Source organism: Micrasema longulum, unplaced genomic scaffold, assembly GCF_059751315.1.
Source record: "Micrasema longulum isolate JH-2025_06_02 unplaced genomic scaffold, ASM5975131v1 h1tg001253l, whole genome shotgun sequence".
In the NCBI taxonomy this organism is placed as follows: domain Eukaryota; kingdom Metazoa; phylum Arthropoda; class Insecta; order Trichoptera; family Brachycentridae; genus Micrasema; species Micrasema longulum.
In genome coordinates, this window is record NW_028278440.1 from 212,117 (window position 1) to 231,703 (window position 19,587).

Consider the following 19,587-nt stretch of genomic DNA (forward strand, 5'->3'; position numbering starts at 1 on the left):
AGCGTCGAAATATTTCAGCTATATTATTTTACATGCTGCCAAGCCAAAAAGTAATGAAATAGTCGCCAGGTTCGACCAGAATCATGTGCTATAAATTTAAAATGGAAATTTTGCATTGTTTTTAAATCGGAAATAACATTATGAATTGCCTCATTTCCGCGTGGACGTCAGAACATATGAATATAAAATTGAGGTAAAATGGAACCAATTATGAACTGTACAATTTAATACCAGCTAAAAATCGTGAAGAAAAAAACCTAATTTCATTTTAAAAATAGTCAAAAAATTATTAAACAGCAAGTGAAACTTAAGTGCAAAAATATATTTTATTATTCAATTATTATTAAACTATGTACTTACTTATAAATAATTTTTTTTTAATGTAATGTAACCCGCAGACGAGCTTCGGCTTTGCGGGAACAAAAATACAATTATATATGTTACTTATTTGTTAAAATGAATAAAACTTTTAAAAAATATATTTTAAAAAACAAATTAGCATTATGTCACAATGATGATTTTCAATACCGAGATATTGATTCAAACAAACTCACCATTAATCGGATTCCATAATTTACAAGTTCCTGGGTAGTCTCCGAAGGACCGCCTCCTTTTTCAACCAGTACCGACCAGACCCAGACACGTGTCCACGGCCCGTTCTCTTATCAAAGGCCCACACCAAAAAAGATGGTTCGTTATGACAAATCGCTCTAACGCCGGACCATAGAAAAACGGCGAATGTGGCCAGTGCAAATAACCGTGTGACGAAGCACCCACTTAAATTTATTCGTCACAGTACCCAGGTCTAGAATCGCCAAATCGATATTAATTTTCATTGTTATTACTTCGTGGTGTAATGGTCAGCGCGTTTGCCTACCAAGCAAGAGGTCTCGGGTTCGATTCCCGACATGGTCAACCTGAAGCGTAAGACTATTACCTTCATGTAACAAAAATGATCAAAATACGCTGCGATTAGAGTACCAATGCAGTGTCCTATGCGCGATTAGGTGCGGAAAGGGAATGATGATGATGATGATGTAATTACTTCTAAGTATACCTTTGTATTTATTTCTTTGAAGGGTGGGTATTTTATATTTATTATTGCAGGGTTATTCCAATTTATATTTCTATTATTATAATGAGGAAACTTTCACGTTATTTGTGAGCAAAGCCAAGCACAGCGACGAAAGCGTCCGACACACGTCTGCTATAATTCCAAAAATTTGCAACGCCTTTGTTCTATGCAATACAGCGAAATGGTATATCTATAAGCGGGCAGCGAGTTATTACTCTGAGTATTTTTACTTGTCTCGCTGGGGAACCTAGAACCTACGACGAATCGCTGTTTTCTAGGCGAGCTTTAGACCCGCGAACGGTAAAGAGGTCAACCAAAATGTATCGATTTTAATGCTGCTTCAGCCAAAATAATCGTATAAATTTCAACACGCAGCATTGTGAACTCAGTTAAAGTATGTACCTTCTGTAGAAAGAAAAAAAACGGATTTTTTGTGTGCGTTGCGAACTAAAGCCGCCTTGCAAGTATCAAATAAAACTAACTCGGTAATTTAGCCACCTTAAAAGAGGCTTTTTTTATATTAACAGTAATTAAATTTTCCTAACGCATCTATCTATCCACGTGTAACAGTGCGTATAAATGTTAATATCCGCATCAAGCTTTAATTTTGCGCTGTTTGTAATAACATCATAAATGCTGTAAAATAAAACAATTAAATGCGAGCGCTTGAAACAAAATAAATAAACGTAAAATGAGTGACAAGATAATCAAATTTCCCCATGAATTTCGAGAGAACTTGGCAAAGTAAAAAAAATATCGGTAAACGCATTAACTCCGATGATTGATGAATTTCGCAAAGTGCTCTAAAATTTCGTAGTAAAAACCGCTTTAGGAATTATAGTCCAGGTTTCTAGAGCCGTCTTTTAAAGAAAGGCCACCAATAAAAGCACTGGCCAGTGTCGAAATATTCCCTAGCTTCAAATAAAGTTTAGTTTATGTATTTCGTCGTGTGAATTTCAGATGTGCGTTACTAAGGTGTTTTTCCAAGAAAAAGACATTGTCAACCAGTATGACTAACTTTTACTATGTGTCCAGACGTATCGAGATATCGAGAATGGAGTTCCGTGTGTGAAATAGAACCATAATCCTGGACGAGTGCTTTCAACTCAATGGATGCTCTCAGGTAAAAATCCTGAATGAGGAAATCGGGTGGAGATAAGTCCGCCTCGTAGTGAAGAGGTTGGTTCGCATACCATGCCTGAGGTCCCGGGTTCGATTCCTGGAAGGGTCGAAATTAAATATTGACTAAAAGGGTGGATCTACACAGCAATATTTCATGTTCCTGGACTGGCGCTAGAAACATAAGGCTAATTACCTTACCTTCATGTAACAGATGATATACACCGTATATACACATGCAATTTAAATACATATGCATAAGGGCGGGCATATTGCCTTAAGGCAATTTATTCCTACCTACCCAAACCGTTCAATTTGAGAAAATCAGTTGTACGTTAACATATCGTAAGTATTATAATATTTTCATCATAAAACAAAATATTGATTTACATATTTTTTTTAAGAAATAAAAATTTACTTAATATCTACACTATACTATAAAGAGAGAAGGGGCCATCTCTGACATTAGTGGATAGATTATTCTACAACTCAGCGGTTACTACTGTAAAAGAGGAGATAAAAAAATTAAGCAGTGAATGGGTATTAAAAGGATTCTCTCGTTACTAGAACGAAGAGAAAGCCCGTGCTGCGATAGAGGTTGGACGAGCTCTCTCAGATAAACAAGCGAAGTGAGATTTAATATTTTTAATGAAGAAGTGACAGAATGTGAATTTTTCTTCTATGCCTGATACTGAGCCAGTGTAGTTGCGTGCGATATTCGCTTATGTGTTCGAAATTGCTAAGATTAAAGATATAACATACACAAACATTCTGCAATCGTTCCAACTTATCAAGCAATTCAGAATTAGCTTCTGGATAACACACATCTATATAATTAGGGAGTGGAAGAAGCAAGTTCTGGACTAATGTTTGCTTAACATTAATTGGCAAGAAATAGGGAAATATCACATACTACGAATACCGATAAAAATATATGAAATGGATTTAGAATAATCAATTGTATTTTCAAAATGAATATAGATATTGTGGAAAAATGTTTTCTTACAAATGTTTAAAAAAAATATTTTTTCAAATACGTCACTAGAAAAACGCGACATGTTTGTCCTTGATATTCGTGACTATGTTCTAAACAAATTTGAAGGGTCAGTAACAAATAAATATGAATCGTGACGTATTAGGGGCGTGGCCAATGGAATGGCCGTTACTGGAAAGTATTTTGAAACTTTTATTACTTTAAAAATGTTTTTAAAAAGTTACATTTCTCTATTCTGCAATATTACAAGTGAGTGCAAGCTGCGTGTGTTTAGTGTACTAAGTACACCACCGGGCGTGGTACGATGACGATAGCTAACTTCATTTTCCCACTTAAAGACTTCATTCACCACAGAAGTAAAACGTCATAAATTTCCTCTATTTATCGTCTATATGATTTATTTCTGCATACAACAGAATCTCTTTTAACACGTTCGATAGAGTACCGTAAAAAAAGAAACCGTGTAAAAAAAGTATACAAAAAAAGAACAATGGTGGAGGCATTAAATGTATAAAAATCATTTACGTCAGCCCTAACGAAGTGGTCCAGAAACAAATCAAATAAAATAGTTGCTTTACCATTTTAAATAAAGCAATGTGAATGCGCCAGCTATGGTTGAAATGCATGTCAGGTCAATTTATTGAATTATTTATTTACATACATAAGTTTACTGTACATTATTTGAGACATAAGTCCCAACTCCATGGGACTAAAAGTCCTGTGTTGAGATGGGACTAGCAATTAGTTGACACGGACACATGAGTATATCATCACAAATATAGGGTCAGAAACATTTTTTTATTTTTTTAACATATAAATATATATATTTATATATTTCAAATCGTAAACATATATTTTCTTATTCCCGCCTGCTGAAAGCCTCAAAATAGAGGCTTAGCGGGTTAAAAAAAAAAACAATTATTAGGTACGGTATTACCAGTTTGGGCCTTTCTTGTAAAACCAACATTAATAAAATTCAATCTTTACAAAACTCGGCTCTTAAATTAATTAACAGATCAGTTAGAATTGATAAGGAAGAGGTACCCGAACTTTTTAAAAAGCAAGGGTGCCTGTCCGTAAATGCTATTTTATGGCTTAAATTTGTTACTAGATATCGATTTGATAGCAACTACCAGAAAAGGTATATACATACACACAATACAAGGCTAGCACAGCGTGAAAGTTTGTCTTTGGCCATACTCGTTTGTTAACAAGTGTGGCCAAAGAACACTTCATTATACAATTACTAAATTTTTTAATAAGATTCCTACGCAGATCTAAAAAGAAAATGTTGACAAAACTTTTAAGGAAAAAAATAATTAAGTGGCTCATATGTAACAAAGCTTTATATTGATTATTATTTTATGTTAACAGTCATCATTGTAAATAAATTTTGTGTAAAAATATGTGTGCTTTTATTTCTTAATAATTTTTATATTACTTTTAAAATTATATGATTTCTCTAACGTTTTTCTTTGTAAAGGAAAAATAAGAAACCTGCTGACAAGCCCGGTTTCGCGGTTTAGTGGGTTTCATTATTTTTCCTTTTATATTTTTCCGTTCATGTTTTACCTTCTTAAATAAAAATAAATACAAATAAATAAACCCTCGTAGTGTTAAAACAACGTATCCGGAACTACTGATATTTTTCAGCATTAAAAGAAAGTGGGCTTCAGATTTTTATTTCAACTTTAAAAGCATTTTTATGACGAAAGTCAACTTCGTCATTAGCGTATAAAATAGCTTATTGCGATAATTTCTGCATTTTGAACTTCAACACGACACAAAGTGGACTCCCGTGTTTTATCCTCGAAGGTACAGAGTTGATTAGATAAGTTTTAAATATTATTATATTACGCTGTTTCTCATTAGATACAAAGAGAAACCATCGAGCCATATAAAATAGTATCTGCTACATCCCAGCATTTACCTTCAACTTAATTTAACTACATTTTGACATGTTCCTATACTCATAAATCATAACGCAATCACAACTGTCACCGGGTTTAAGAGTTCCAATTATTGATAATTACATAACAAAATGTAAGAAGAGATCTAAACAAACTAGACATACTCAATAACTCCATCAACAACTAAATGTACATAAATAAAGTCAAGATCCTGAAAAAAATAGCAACAAGTATGTATACAAATTTTACAGAAAAAATAAACATAGCACGAAACATTAGAAAAGTATGGCGAGTCGCACAGAAAATGACATGACATAAATCTAAACATTTTATGGAAATTTAAAATACGACTAAAATTATACTAAAACGCGATTCTGTAATAAAAAGTAAACGTTCGGGCATACCTTTCTCCTCTGAACAAATATTATAACAGAACCGGGAGATACACATTAAGATAAATATGTTGATTATTTAAATAATAAAACCATATATCATCGTGTTAATACTGGGCACTGGAGTTTTCCGAGTGCGGGCTAGTCGATTGTAAATTCGTCGCTTCGTTATGTGGGGGAATAATGAAATTCTGCATTAATCCGAGAGCGGTTTGAGTGTGGCAATGAGGAAAAGGTACCCGGTCAAGATGGTCGGAAATACACGAGTACTCGACTTCCCAACAATGGAAGTTGGTAAAGGCTCGTGGCTAACAAAAGGCTGTACCTGTACCTGTATCACGGCTCAGGTACTGGCCGAGTACTTTCTGCCCGGGGAGCGCCAAATCGTGCGAGACAACTGTCAAAACCATATGTTTTATTCCCCTTAAAACAATTGCGGGGATTTAATTTCAGATAGAACATATATATTACACGATTTCACTCTTACGGGACGAGCAAATCATAGCGTTTTTTGGGATGACAATATTTCCAGAGGAAGCCAACAGCGTTAGATGGCCGCCTGAAATTGAATATACCTGGGAGGTATACATAATATGAGACCAGATACACCGGCTACCCGCGTGTTTTACAGCGAAAGACAGAAATCAATCGCGGCTTGATTAAAATGCACGATGATTCGATCAATGTCGAGATGCGGTTCGGTTGCCACGAGCTTAGGTAAACAAAATCACGATTACCAGGATATGGAGATGCCGCGCGTCCTGGGTGGTTTCCGTTAGTAATGCAAGGGGTATTGTTGCTCACCTGAATATTCCGGGCGGGTAAGAATAACATTAATTTACAGCACCGGTCCGATCAGTTTCCATTGGACGACGATGTTCTCGGCCGGTACGCGGGATGAGGTCGACTAGCTCGGCTCTCGCACGCGGCCAGCGCACGGGGCCAGATCAATATTGGCGGCGCCGCGCCCGCGCGCGAGCTCGCGCCGTCCGCCGCGCCGTCCGCCGCGCCGCCCGCCGCGCCGCCCGCCGCGCCGCCCGCCGCGCCGCCCGCCGCCCGTCTCGGGAAATCACGCTCGCGGGAAATGCCACATTTCGCGGAAGATACTTCGCGGCTTCGCGAACGGATGGCGGTTGAAGGATTTGTTCACGAATGTTTCTCTTCGGCGCGCTTCGTCCGACACACACAGAGTCGTGTAAATAAGGTGTATGCGATCGAGGGTAGCTATGCTACGATATTAATGTGCGTCGTACATGACTTGTTTCACAACGTGGGAATACGGTCATGATATGTAGTGAATGAAAGATGAGAAATGAAACAATGAAAGCAATCAGTGTAGAAAACAAAGGCGTTCCAAATTTAATTAATGAATTAATAAAGCGGCCTCCGTGGCATAGCTGAGATGCGTGGATTAAGGTTTCGAGTTCGATTCCCGATAAGATCACAATAATTAAAAATAAAATAAAAATTTAAGACTTGTAATTTAACTCGCCACTTTATATAAGGAGGAAGTTCAGCGCTACGGGAAATTCTTGCACGCGGAAAAAATTAGAGCTTTTTATTGCTGGCAATGTTTCTCGAAAACATGAGAGAAATAAAAGTGGACTGCCATAAACTACGTCGCAAATTCTTGATAATGAAACCAATGATAATCAACAATATTTTGAGTTTGTCCAAATTTTTGTAGACAAGGACTGGATTCAACTCCCTGGGGAGCTGTTTGAAACAATTAAATTAGATGAATCTCACCTGCATAAATAAAGGTTTCAGCTCTTTAACTTCACAAACATCAACAGATGAAATAATTGAAGGAATATAGATGTTCAAATATAGGCAGAATGGTGAATGTAACACAGTGTGTAAAGTGGCCACTTAAACCAGCCATTGACATGTCATAAGCCCTGTAGATGCCTAGACTTCTATATTACCTTTTCTTAAATTATCTCCATCTCTGTTGTGATATGTTAACCAATGATAGTGTTGTGATAGATTTCTGGTTTCCGGGAAGCCAACTCACCAATCAGTAGAACTCTCCGACTAGAGTTTGTGACGTCACGGCGGAGTAATTTCAAAATTACAAAACTTTAAAGATCGTAGCGCTGATAATACGATCCATAAAATTATATATAAAAAACCACGGAACTTTCAAATTGGTAAAGTTCAGGTATACATTAATTTGTTTTGTCTTTTTATATGCTTCTACCGTTGGAGTTAAATATGAGAAGCCGTGTTGGTCAGTTTTATTTTATTTTTTGTTGACGTATATTATATCTGGAGTTTTTTATTCATTAGATATAATACGCTTATGTGTTGTTATTGACTGTATTAGAAAGAGGCACACAACACTAGTTGATAAAGTTAAAGGAATCATTTGCACATTGACCTAACTCTGCTTTTTAAAATAATTCATTGTACCTATGTAATAACGTATTTAAAAAAGGAAATAATTTTTGAAAAAGACGTCAAAATTATAAATATTAGCACATAATAAAACAAACGTTTGAGCGATATGTGAACAGAGAAACACTAGGCAAATTTGTATATTTTATATTTTTTTATATAGTACAAGGGTTGCTACTTAAGTTTTGGGGTATGGTAACGCCAGTGTGAATATGTCAAATTTGTCATTGTCATCATAAAGTTTGCCATTTTAAATGGTAAACGTACTCAGAACGTTTTGTCATACGAGTGATATTTGTGTTGTTTACTGATACTTAATTATATTATAGAAAAATATATATAATAGATATATATAACAGAAAAAATAATTTTGTTAAAAAAATGGAACTAAATCGTGAACATTTTTTGTGATATTCGACGAGGATTAAACCAACAACAGTGTGCCGTTCAACTTGCTACGACTTTTAGTGATGAAGCACCATCTCGAGTCATTGTGTTTCGTTGGTTTTTTTAATTCAATCGTTACAGGATAAATTTTGTGATGGTCGTCTAAAATCGGCTGTTGTGCCAGAAAAAAACGATGTTTTGCGTGAACTGATATTGCAAGATCGTCATGTGACATACCGTGAGATTGAGGCACGCTTGGGCATTAGTTCCACTTGCATACATTCAATATTGATGAACATTTGATCGTCAAAAAGATTTGTTCGCGTTGGATACCTCATAATTTGATGATCGCTCAAAAAAAGGCTCGTGTCGATTGGTGCAAACAAAAGTTTAAAAAATTCAATCGCGGTGCTTTAAAAAACGTCTATAAGATCGTGACAGGCGACGAATCATGGACCTATGCATATGAATCCGAAACTAAACAACAATCGACTGTATGGTTCTTTCAAGACGAGCCAAATCCAACGAAAGTTGTTCGCACACGGAGCACTTAAAAGCCTGTTTTTTTCGGAATAACTGGACATTTCGCCACCGTTCCATTAGAGCAACGTAAAACATTCAATTCTAAATGGTACCCCACCATTTGTTTGCCAGAAGTGTTCGGAAAAAAAAGGGAAACCAATTGCAGAAAACGAATCATTCTCCACTACGACAATGCAAGCTGTCACACATCAGCTCAAACAAGTGAATTTTTGAGCATTCAAAACATCGAATTGATGGGTCATTCGCCGTACAGTCCTGATTTGGCACCCAAGATTAGTTCAAACGCATGCAAAAGTGTATTGATCTTCAAGGAGAATGTTTTGAAAAACAATAAACCCATTTTCGATTATAAATATTTGTTTTTACTTGTCTATCTCAAAACTTGACTGCACCACGACAATGCGCGCCCGCACGTCTCTCGCCAAACCAGGGATTTAATCGAAAATTTTGTCTGGGATCTCGTTGAACAGGCTCCCACAGCCCTGATCTTGCACCGAGTGACTTCCACTTGTTTCCAAAATTAAAGCAACAATTGGGTGGACAACGTTTCGAGACTGATGAAAGAGTGCAGGAAGCGGTCACCGAATTTCTCCACGAACTGGCGGCGGACTTCTTTGAAGCTGGATTCCAAAAGTGGATTAGTCGTCAACAAAAATGCGTTGAAAAATCTGGTGATTATGTTGAAAAATAGTTAAGAAATAAAGCTTTCCAATGATGTATTTTTCAGTTCAAATAAAAAATGCCTTAAACCTGAAAAAAAATTGAGAACCTTATTTTTTACACAACCCTCGTATATGATGTACACTCTGCACACAATCTCTGGGATTAATATGAAGTCGCGTTGGGGAAACAAAGTTCTATGTATATACATAATTTTTTTAAGACATGAAATTTTGAAATGAAGACATTATTTTATCAATTTTTTTTTTTCAATATTGTCTTAATAAACTTAATAATAATTAAGGATTGATTTCGTTTTTCTTTAAAATTTTGATGCAGATAGAACCGATATATAAATATAAATATAATAAAAGTTGAATGTAAAAAAAACATATTTTGTTAGATAGAACCTTGTTTCCCCAACGCGACGAATTGTGTCATGACAATTTTTACTCTCTGACAGATGACGTTAACATAAGTTAAAATTATTTTGAATTAACACACATATAATACACGTGAATGCATTGTTTTATGAACGATTTTTTTATTTATTTAATACAATTAAGGTACATTTGTTACAGTTTTACTTTGTGTCCGGGCGGATTAAGAATACAGTTATGTGTGTGAAATAGAACCAGAACTCTAAAGCTGCTCTCAGGTAAAAATCCTGAATAAGGTGATTGTATAGAGATACGTCCAACTTGAAGTCCTGGGATCGGTTCCAGGCGGGACGTGAAATATTGATTTTAAAGTTTGTTTAAACTGCAATCATTCATTGTTCCTGGACTGGCCCCTGAAGTGTTAGACTGATCACCTTACCCTCATGTAACAGATGATCGAAATACAATTTGGTTTACCAATGCAATGCCCTATGTTCCACTAGCACCTGGTATTGACAGAGTTAACGGGGAAATTATGAGAAACGTATGGTACTTTGTTAGGCGTGAATTTACAACCCTGGGTCAGTTGGATCTTGTACGAGTGTAGGCCTAAGTCCCGACGCAATATTCGCCAAGTTTAAGTCTGCGAAAGGCCGAGTTCTTGTGCACGGCGAGGGATCGATTGACTCGGGTTCTGCTGTACACTTTCAAGGACAGCGGTGATGTTCTAGGCTGATCTTGCACGGACGGGTGTTTACTGATTGATTACCGAACCGGTCGTCTCGAATTTGGCCACCAAACATTAAAGAGTTGAGTGTGAAGGGCCACCACGTCTACCGTAAAATGGGCGTAAGGCGCGCAACGTTTGCACTAACGAACACTCATTTTGATAGTAAAATTTTATAATTTGAACGTGCTGTTCAATTGTGTAACTGAATAATAAAAAAATATTTGACAGATGTCATTAAAACAAAATGGCTGCCACGGGCCGTCAAAATCTACCGGCGTCAATTGAACCCTTTTTTATAATTTTCCAAAAAAATACATATATTAAAACATATAAAATGAATTTGAATGTTTTTACTACTCTAGTATCATCCAAACCTCGTTTCTGACAGTACACTTATTATGATAATTCTCCTGTCTGCACTCGATGGTGCATAGGGCACTGAATTGGCTTACCAATCGCAGCGTATATCGATAATATATTACATGAATGCATGGTGATCAGCCTTACGCTTCAAATACCAGTCCATGAACATGACATTTTGCAGCGTAGACACACCTTCTTTAAGGTATATTTTATTCTTATGGACAGTCAAAGTCAAAGCCAAGGATTTTAACTTTAAAACAGACATACTATTTTAGAAAAGCAATTAGTTTTTTGTAATATTTTGAATCTAGAAATAGGGCAAACATAAACATATTGTTATGTGTGCTTTGATAGTAAAATATACGTATATTTAATTAAAAAGTTATTTGACACATATTTCTTGTTTGAATTTTGATGCGCGGTATTGGTTTGAATCAATCATCACTTTATTGGATCATTCCGAAAAAAAGGGATTTCATTTAGTTACCGTCTTTATTATTATAAATGTGTGATTTGTTACATAAAGCAATATGATCCGCTTTAGACAGATGTTCAAAAAAGTGGAAATATTGGTGACAAAAATTATGTCAACCTTGCCGGGAATTGAATCCGAGACCTCGCGTGCTCCACTTAAACGCGTGAATCACTTCCTGTACCAAAAGGCGAACAAATTATTAACTTGATTTTTTTTTGCAGAACAGGCCGGAACACCCAGGCTTGAGAAAAATAACTTTGTTTATGTTCTCACCGGGAATCGAACTCGTAGCCTTCCGTACGCAAATATACTATTTCTGCTGGAGTAAGCACGCGCATTCGAATGATTATTAAAGATTTGGATAATCTGTACTCTTTACTCATTGAGGTATGATACACCTAATACGAATATTAAGAGTATTGAATATTGAAACAATCTCTTTGAGTTCAAATTCGAGGTAAATAATCATCACTTTGTTATTTGAAGCGAAAGATCCAAGCTTAGAATTAGTGAAGGATGAAGTAATGAATTTAGGAATAGAAATCAGCAACGCAAGCGAGCCGGAAGGGGCCTAAACCCCCTCCTACGCATGTACGAGGAGTGTTCTTTCATCAATCCGCAATATAAATAAATTACTATATTTAAATTAGAAAGAGTTCGCCTTGTGATGGGGTGGATAGCAGGCGCGTGCGGTTACTTTTATCAGTCGGGATGCTGACAAAAAAATCATGTTCTTACTTTTAGTAGATATGATCGTAGATACGTATTATATCATAAAATTTTCACATCAATCAGTAATGATGTATTTGTTTATTTATTCGTTTATAAAATTTTGATTTGAATAAATCCTAAGCGTGTGATGACAAAATAATTTGTTTTTTCTGAAAATTTTTACTTAAATTTTATGCCAAATTAAATTTAGTGTTGCATATAATCACGTAAACCGCGCTTGAGGAATTATATTAAAACGCTATGTAAGTTATCCATTACAAAAGTGATAATTTATATTTGACGATCAATAAATTGATGGAGCACAGGCGCGTCTAGAGATGAAGCTATACACATTCTTATTTTCTTTTTCTTTTTCCACTCCTAAGTGGAGCATGTGGACATCACCAGACGCCTACATAAGACCATATTATTAACCAGCACTCTTGCCTCCTCCAGCGTCAATTCCGCGTCCCTTAGTTCCGCCAAATAAAGCTGAAAAATCGTCCACGACGGTCTTCCAGGACGGTGCCCGTACACCCGTGGGTCAGAAAATGAAATACACATTAGAACACTTTAAACAAGACTCGAGACAGTCGTTCTTTAATTCGGGCCAAATGTCAATAATATGCTACTTCAAACTTTATGCTAAAAGTAGTTAGGGTCGTATTTTCTTTGCATGATACAAATTGGATGCTCTTATCTCTCAGAGTCTCATACGAGAAATCTAAAACTTTATGAACCTAAAGCGCGTGCGAAGAAATTAGGACATTTACAAATTTTCAAGGGATGTGCCGCATCCACAGTATCTATGGACGGAACGCGTCTGGTGGATGGCGCATTTGGCTACCACACATTAGATCCGTGTTCAACCCAACAAAATTGACATGAAATATTTATTCATAGGCTGTTTATTTTCACAACATTTATTAGTTCATGTCATCTTGTACGTTGGACTGATTTTGCCCAACAAAAATCGACAAGTTCGAGGTCTCGTAATCCCATTTTTCGCACTCCAAAACTGAACCGATTTTAGTATCAGAAAGAAATTTTTTGTGTCGGGACGTTTTGCTTTTTTCAAAAATAGTTATCATAATTGTATACCGGACGTCAGAAGACGGTAGATAAAGCTGGGCGCTTATAAAATTGTTGGGCTTTCTACCATGGCTGAGGTCTCGGGTTCGATCCCGGGCGAAGTTGATGAGAACCATTTATTTAACAGATGGTTCATCTTAACTTTGTGTATAATAAAAATGATCGCTGGTGCACTGCAATTAGTACCTACTGGTGCCAATATCTGTGCATGACTTAGCACAGATATTGGAATTGTGATGATTTTAATTTTAATGATTGATACGAAATATTTAATTAAAAGGGTGTTGTCACACTAGAATATTTCATAGTCCCTGGACTGGTGCCTGAAGCGTAAAGACTGATCATCTTACTTTCATGTAACAAAAATGATCAAGATACTCTGCTATTGGTGTACCAATGCAGTGCCCGATGCACCATTAGGTGCGGAAAGGGAATGACGATGATAATGTGATGATTTTAAAATACACAAATAGGTTTCAATCTTGTATGCGAATGCTAAATTATAAAGCGAAATAATTTTGGTTCAATGTTTCATCCATATTCTGCGCGCGTAAGCAAATACTTCGTAAATATCGGGGAAAAGACCGCCCTGTCTCTTTTTAAGATGACATGTTTTATCGTATTTATTAAGTAGTTCATTTCGCACGTAAGAGCATAAATATGCAAATCACACCAAACTACCCCGAGTAATGCAAGGGGGATATAATTTTATTTATTTACAAGGAGTAAAAATACATGTGAACCCATCAAACATTTAAAAAACAACTGTGGTTGGTAAGTATTAAACAAATCGCACCCCCAGAAGTACACTGGGGTATGTCTAAATCAGTAATTTTGCGGGAGAACAAAAACAACTTTTAAAAATGTATTAATGCTCGTAACTTGATGTATGTTGACAATGCCGGGTATTTTATGGGTATTTGCTCACTTGACTGTTAAATATAAAATAGTAATGCAGAAAGTAGCGAGTCCAAAAATTTGAAAAAATAAGATATTGGTGTTATTGGGCGCAGTCAATTTCCGGCAGCTTTAGTTTAAAAAAAAACGGTTATAATCACCTTCTGATCACAAAAACGGCATTTCTCAATTTCCAGAAAACACCCACAGCACTAGAAAAATCTTACAGTATAAGTGCTAATGGAAAGATAAATGCCTTGAGAAATCTAGTTTCCTTTAATAAATTAAAGTGAATAAATACGTGAGTATTTCATTTTATAAATTCATTAATTTAAAAATACCTGTAGCAAAAAAACATGTATTCAAATACATTCAAATTTTGAAAAAGGTATCAATTAAAGTTATTATTAGAAATTAATCAAGTGATTATTTGCAATTGAGTACCCTATAATCATAGAATTAAGAATAGTCCAGGAGCGTAAAATCATATTTGAATACATCGGACTGTGTCCAAAAATCCCCCCACTTTGCCCCACTTTCGCCGCGCGCGCCATGCTTGAAGTTGCCGCGTAATTTTGCCAGATAGCGAAAAATATAATCATAACACAAACGTAAGATAATTATATTTTAAAAAGATTTCAATTTGTTAATTTCTCTAAAATCTTATTGAACACGCCGAAACATTGATTGACACAACATAGTAGATAAGAAAAGGGTAAATAAAATTTGTTTTATATTTTAAGTTTTAAGTTCATTAATTCAATTACTCTTATTCAATGACCCTTTACTTATCTACTCTGTTGTGTCAATCAATATTTCCGCGTGCACGATCAAATTTTAGAGAAATTAACAGATTTCTTTTTTTTAAACTTACATTTGTGTTATAATTATATTTTTCCCCATCGTGCAACATTACGCAGCGACATGTCGAATATGCTCGCGGCGAAAGTGAGGCATAGTGGGGGAATTATTGGACACAGTTCGATGTATTCAAATATGATTCTACGCACCATCTGGACTCTTCTTAATTCTATGTTACGAGGGTAGAGAACAAGTTGAAACTTGTCATACGAACTAATGAAACGTGCACCCAGGCAGGCAACAATTTTTCGCTAATTGCAACGCTATCTCTGGGTCAGACCTAGAACTTTTCACCTTACTCTCGTATGCTGCAGTGCATATAACCCAATTTACAAAAAAAAATGGCGTGTAGCATTGCCACTGGAACACTTGCTCTACCCCAACAACAGCAATGGAAGCGATTCATGTACAGATGAAAATGGGTATGACTATGCTGCGTACGATGGACTCGGAAATTCCAATTGTAAATAAAAAATCACGAGGAACTGGCAGCAGTACCTCATTGAAAATGAAAAAAACGATTTTGGTAAGGATGTAATGACTATGGAGTATAACTCTTGAAAGCACTAGTTCTGAATAACTCGCGGGAGGAAAACCAGCCAGTCCAAAAACATTTGGACATACTCAAAACATTGATGTCTATTTTTTACCTAAGGTATATTCACTGAGACTGGACCGCTTTACACGTGCGCGCCACGAGCCCAGTGCGTGCTAAATGTCGGCCATTTTTGTTTTTGCCATGGCCAAACTATCTATTCTATATATATATAAAAGGCAATGTTCGAATGGTTGACCTCGATGGACTGAATAACTACTGGACGGATTTACGTGCGGTTTTCAGATAAATGTACATCTTTGCCACGAGAAGGTTTATAGCTCATACAATCTTCAATTTATTAGATACAAAAACTAGTTAGGAGCGTAAATGTTTTTTTATCAACAATCTTTTGAGTATGTCTAAATGCTTATCCATCACTATTCACCGAGAATGAGTACACAAAAAACTGGATGGATGTTATTTTTTTGTGTTTAAAAAAAGTTTGTTTTTGAATGTTTACAAACAACATGCGTTATTTTGTGGATCCCATCAGATTATTTCATTGAATTCCTTTTAATTTCTACCCATTTATTTATTTTTACTGGATTTTTGGTTATACTAAAAGAATATCAACGGATATTCATACATTTTTTAATATCGCATTCCTGACTGACGTGCATTCCTGAGCAGAGTTTGACATTTGCTAAAAGAATTCTATATTTGAAAATAACTGATTTTTTAAATGTTTTGGAATTCAAACATAAAAAAAGTACTTAGGTACCTACTTAAATTCAATATTTGAATATCTATTATTTTTAGATTTGGAATTCAATTATAAGCAAGCTCCTAGGTACCTACTTACTAATAAAAAGTTACAACATCTTTTTTACGTTCATTCGAACGGTTTTAGTCAAGATTTTTTATTAAACTTTTGAAAGTATACTTAATTATTAAGACGAAACGCGGTCCGACTTTTTTTCTTACAAACGGATTTACGTATTTTCTCTCTGAATTATGGCATTAGAGGAATATTAGAAATATATTTTTTTTTCAATAACAACAGGGGTATGGAGAGAAAATAGAACGCCACATCACTCTATCTTTGCATTAAGATCTCGCTTCCTCTACACCCATGGATCTTCTCTTGCACGCGCGTCGATTAATCCGACTTTTGCCATATCTTTCATCAAGTATTTGTTGGATTTGGTCATGCCATGTCTTTCTCGGTCTTCCTCTATTTATGCGTCCATGAACAATTCGCATGGTAAATATTTTTTTCAGGAAAAGCTAGACTTAACGCTCTACCACAACTTGGTTCCCATTTTCTAATAGTGAGTTATTTATGGCCCCCAAATTTGAAGTATTTGTGTGAATCATAAGAACATAAATTTTGCTTTTTAAAAAATAACAAAAAGGATAATAAGTCACTCAGAAGAATGCTACCAAAACAACATTTAATTTACATACATAAAATGTTAAATATCCCGGCGGTCTCCGCGGTGTAGTGGTTAAGACGCATGACTCACGCACGGTATTCCCGGTGAAGACCCAAAAATTAAATGTGATTTTTCTCAAACCTGAGTGTACTGTGCTGTAAATCAAAGTGCAAAAAAATATATCGATCTACTGAATTTCATCGAAATTCTACAGATGTATTAAACATTTCCATTTTTTCAATATATTTTTTATACTATTTATTCGTCCCCAAAATAGGCAATCAACTAATAAATGAATAAACCAAATACTCACTTGTTTCTGTTTGCTCAGAAAGCTACTTTTTCTGCTATCTGTTTCAAATATAATAATATATTTTTTTAATATTACACCACAACAAGTAAGGAGGCTCAATTACAATGGTGAATTACATCACAGAACACACAGGACTCGAAAAAAATCACATTTTTAATTATTGTATTCTCACCGGGAATCAAACCCGGAACCTTCCATGCGTGCGTTAGAGTCTTAACCACTACACCACGGGGGAAACCTATTATGCTATTTATATAACGCCTTTACATATTATTAAGACTACTATTTATACTTCGGTCGTACATTATACATGTGTTGATTTGTAAACCATTATTTTCAAAGTTGATGAATTAAAATTATGTCAATTTACATGGTTTCTATTTTATCAAATGAAATGACAGCAGATCACTTATAATAATAATCAAACGTTTTTAACGTAAGTATTTATTATTGTGATCTCACTAATTTAGAACACATAATTAAAAGTAACGATTTTATAACCTAAAAATATTTGACGTTTACCTCGCACCAGTCCGGTGATAAAAGAGAGAGATAGCGCTCTACAAAACAATTAAGGACGCATGTGTATTCCCTTTACAAAACGACGTATGTCTTACTATCACTTGGATGTTTCACATTGTTCTGAACAACGAAAGAACATAGGGTAGATTAATTAATAATTATTTGAAAAAAATATTTCATTTATCAATAGGCAGGTAAAAACACGAAACAGTACACCATGAGGCCGACTAATTTCCACTCGATTTCTTTTAACCAAATAGATAAAACCAAAAAGGATATTAATTTTTTTATTTTTTATTTATGAATCATATAACACACAAAGTATTTTACAAGTATAATACGTTGAATAACATTCCCGGGAGTTGTAAAAACTCAATTCGGGACAAAAATAATATTAACATTTTAAAAATAACACATATTGAGAACAACAAAGAAACAAATCAAGTTTAGCACCTTTATAACTAAATATAGAACAACAATATATACGCCAAAAACCTTTTCCTACACAAGCAGAATAACTATATTTAAAAAAAAAACGCTTTTAAGACTAAAAAAATGAGTGAATCTACTAAGGGAGATAAGGTCATTAACATCACATTTCAGAAATAATAATTTTCACTCAGATCTTCCAAGAAAAGTTTTAGGTAGAAGGCCTTGAGAGCCGCTTTGCAATTTACGCATTTCATTTTCTTTTATTTTAGTCGGTAGTTTATTATACAGCGTTCGAGAGATATTCTCCAAGGACTTTTTAACAAACTTGGTAGAATGAAATTTTGGTTTATGCAGGTTTTTTGAGCTGCGCGTATTGTGGCTATGGATATCGCTATTAAAAATTTGTTTTAAATTTGTATGAGCTGAGGAATTCAACATGTTTTACATGGTGTTTGTGATATCATGCATATATATTACTTTAAAAGGAAGTATTTTTGTTTGACTGTTAATATCCTTTACATGTGTATCCCAAGGCAGACCAAGAATGTTCCTTAAACATCTGTTTTGAAGAACTTGAATCTCTGAAATCAGTTTTTTTTGTAGCGAATCACCATATACAGGATAAATAAGCAAGATGTGAATGGATCATGGCATAATAAATGGAAAGAAGAATAGGCTTAGAAAGTAAGCTCCTAAGTCTATGCAGAACTCCAGTTATAGATGCAACCTTGGATTTTACATGGTCAAATTGATGGTTCCATGAAAGTTGAGTCTATAAATAACCCTGAGTAAATAAAATAATAAATATGTGTCCACCCGCCCAAATTTTACCGGACCAAGTGAATTGGCGCGATACGTGTGAAACGGGCCCGTACACGACAGACGCAATCAGTCATTTTTAGAATAATAATAATTAAGTTGCAATTTTTCCAGAGATTTTAAAGTAAAATATTGTTTATGTGTGTAAAAATGATCAAATTTTCATTTCATTCGGATAAATTTTATTTGGGAGATATTTTAACAATGAATCTTGAAAAGATTTATTGTATTAGATATAAAGATATTTAAATTTACATTCAACCGATCGTCTTAACATTTTAATCAATGGCATATTTAGGTATGTAATTTATTGTTTTTATGGCCGTATAGCTTGTTTTGTTTTGTTACTAATACGAATAACATGTTAGTATTTGTAACTGCACATAAGCACGCATCTTGTTCATAGATGTACGCTAAAATGATGCATGGTTAAATAATAAATGATGGAACAAGCTCAGTAGGTACAGTTTTTCTAGGTCGTAAATGTTTTTATAAGTAATATTTTTTTATACCGGGTGTAAATTAGTTGTGCCTGGTA

General features: G+C 35.0%; 2 protein-coding genes across 3 annotated transcripts in view; both read right to left on the minus strand.

The window, feature by feature from the left end:
* The window catches only part of Nca (neurocalcin homolog), a 111,784-nt gene that overhangs the window by 62,580 nt on the left and 29,617 nt on the right, over positions 1–19,587 (minus strand). The window lies entirely within an intron of this gene.
* LOC148276257 (neuronal calcium sensor 2) overlaps positions 1–19,587 on the minus strand; it is an 85,598-nt gene that overhangs the window by 42,263 nt on the left and 23,748 nt on the right. The window contains exon 1 of one of the 2 annotated variants that reach the window (XM_088234529.1): positions 6,295–6,388. The exons of the other annotated variant lie outside the window; for it this stretch is intronic. The gene's annotated coding sequence lies outside the window, so the exon portion shown is untranslated. Of the gene's footprint in view, positions 1–6,294; positions 6,389–19,587 lie in introns of those variants that run through there. 2 annotated transcript variants of the gene reach the window in all.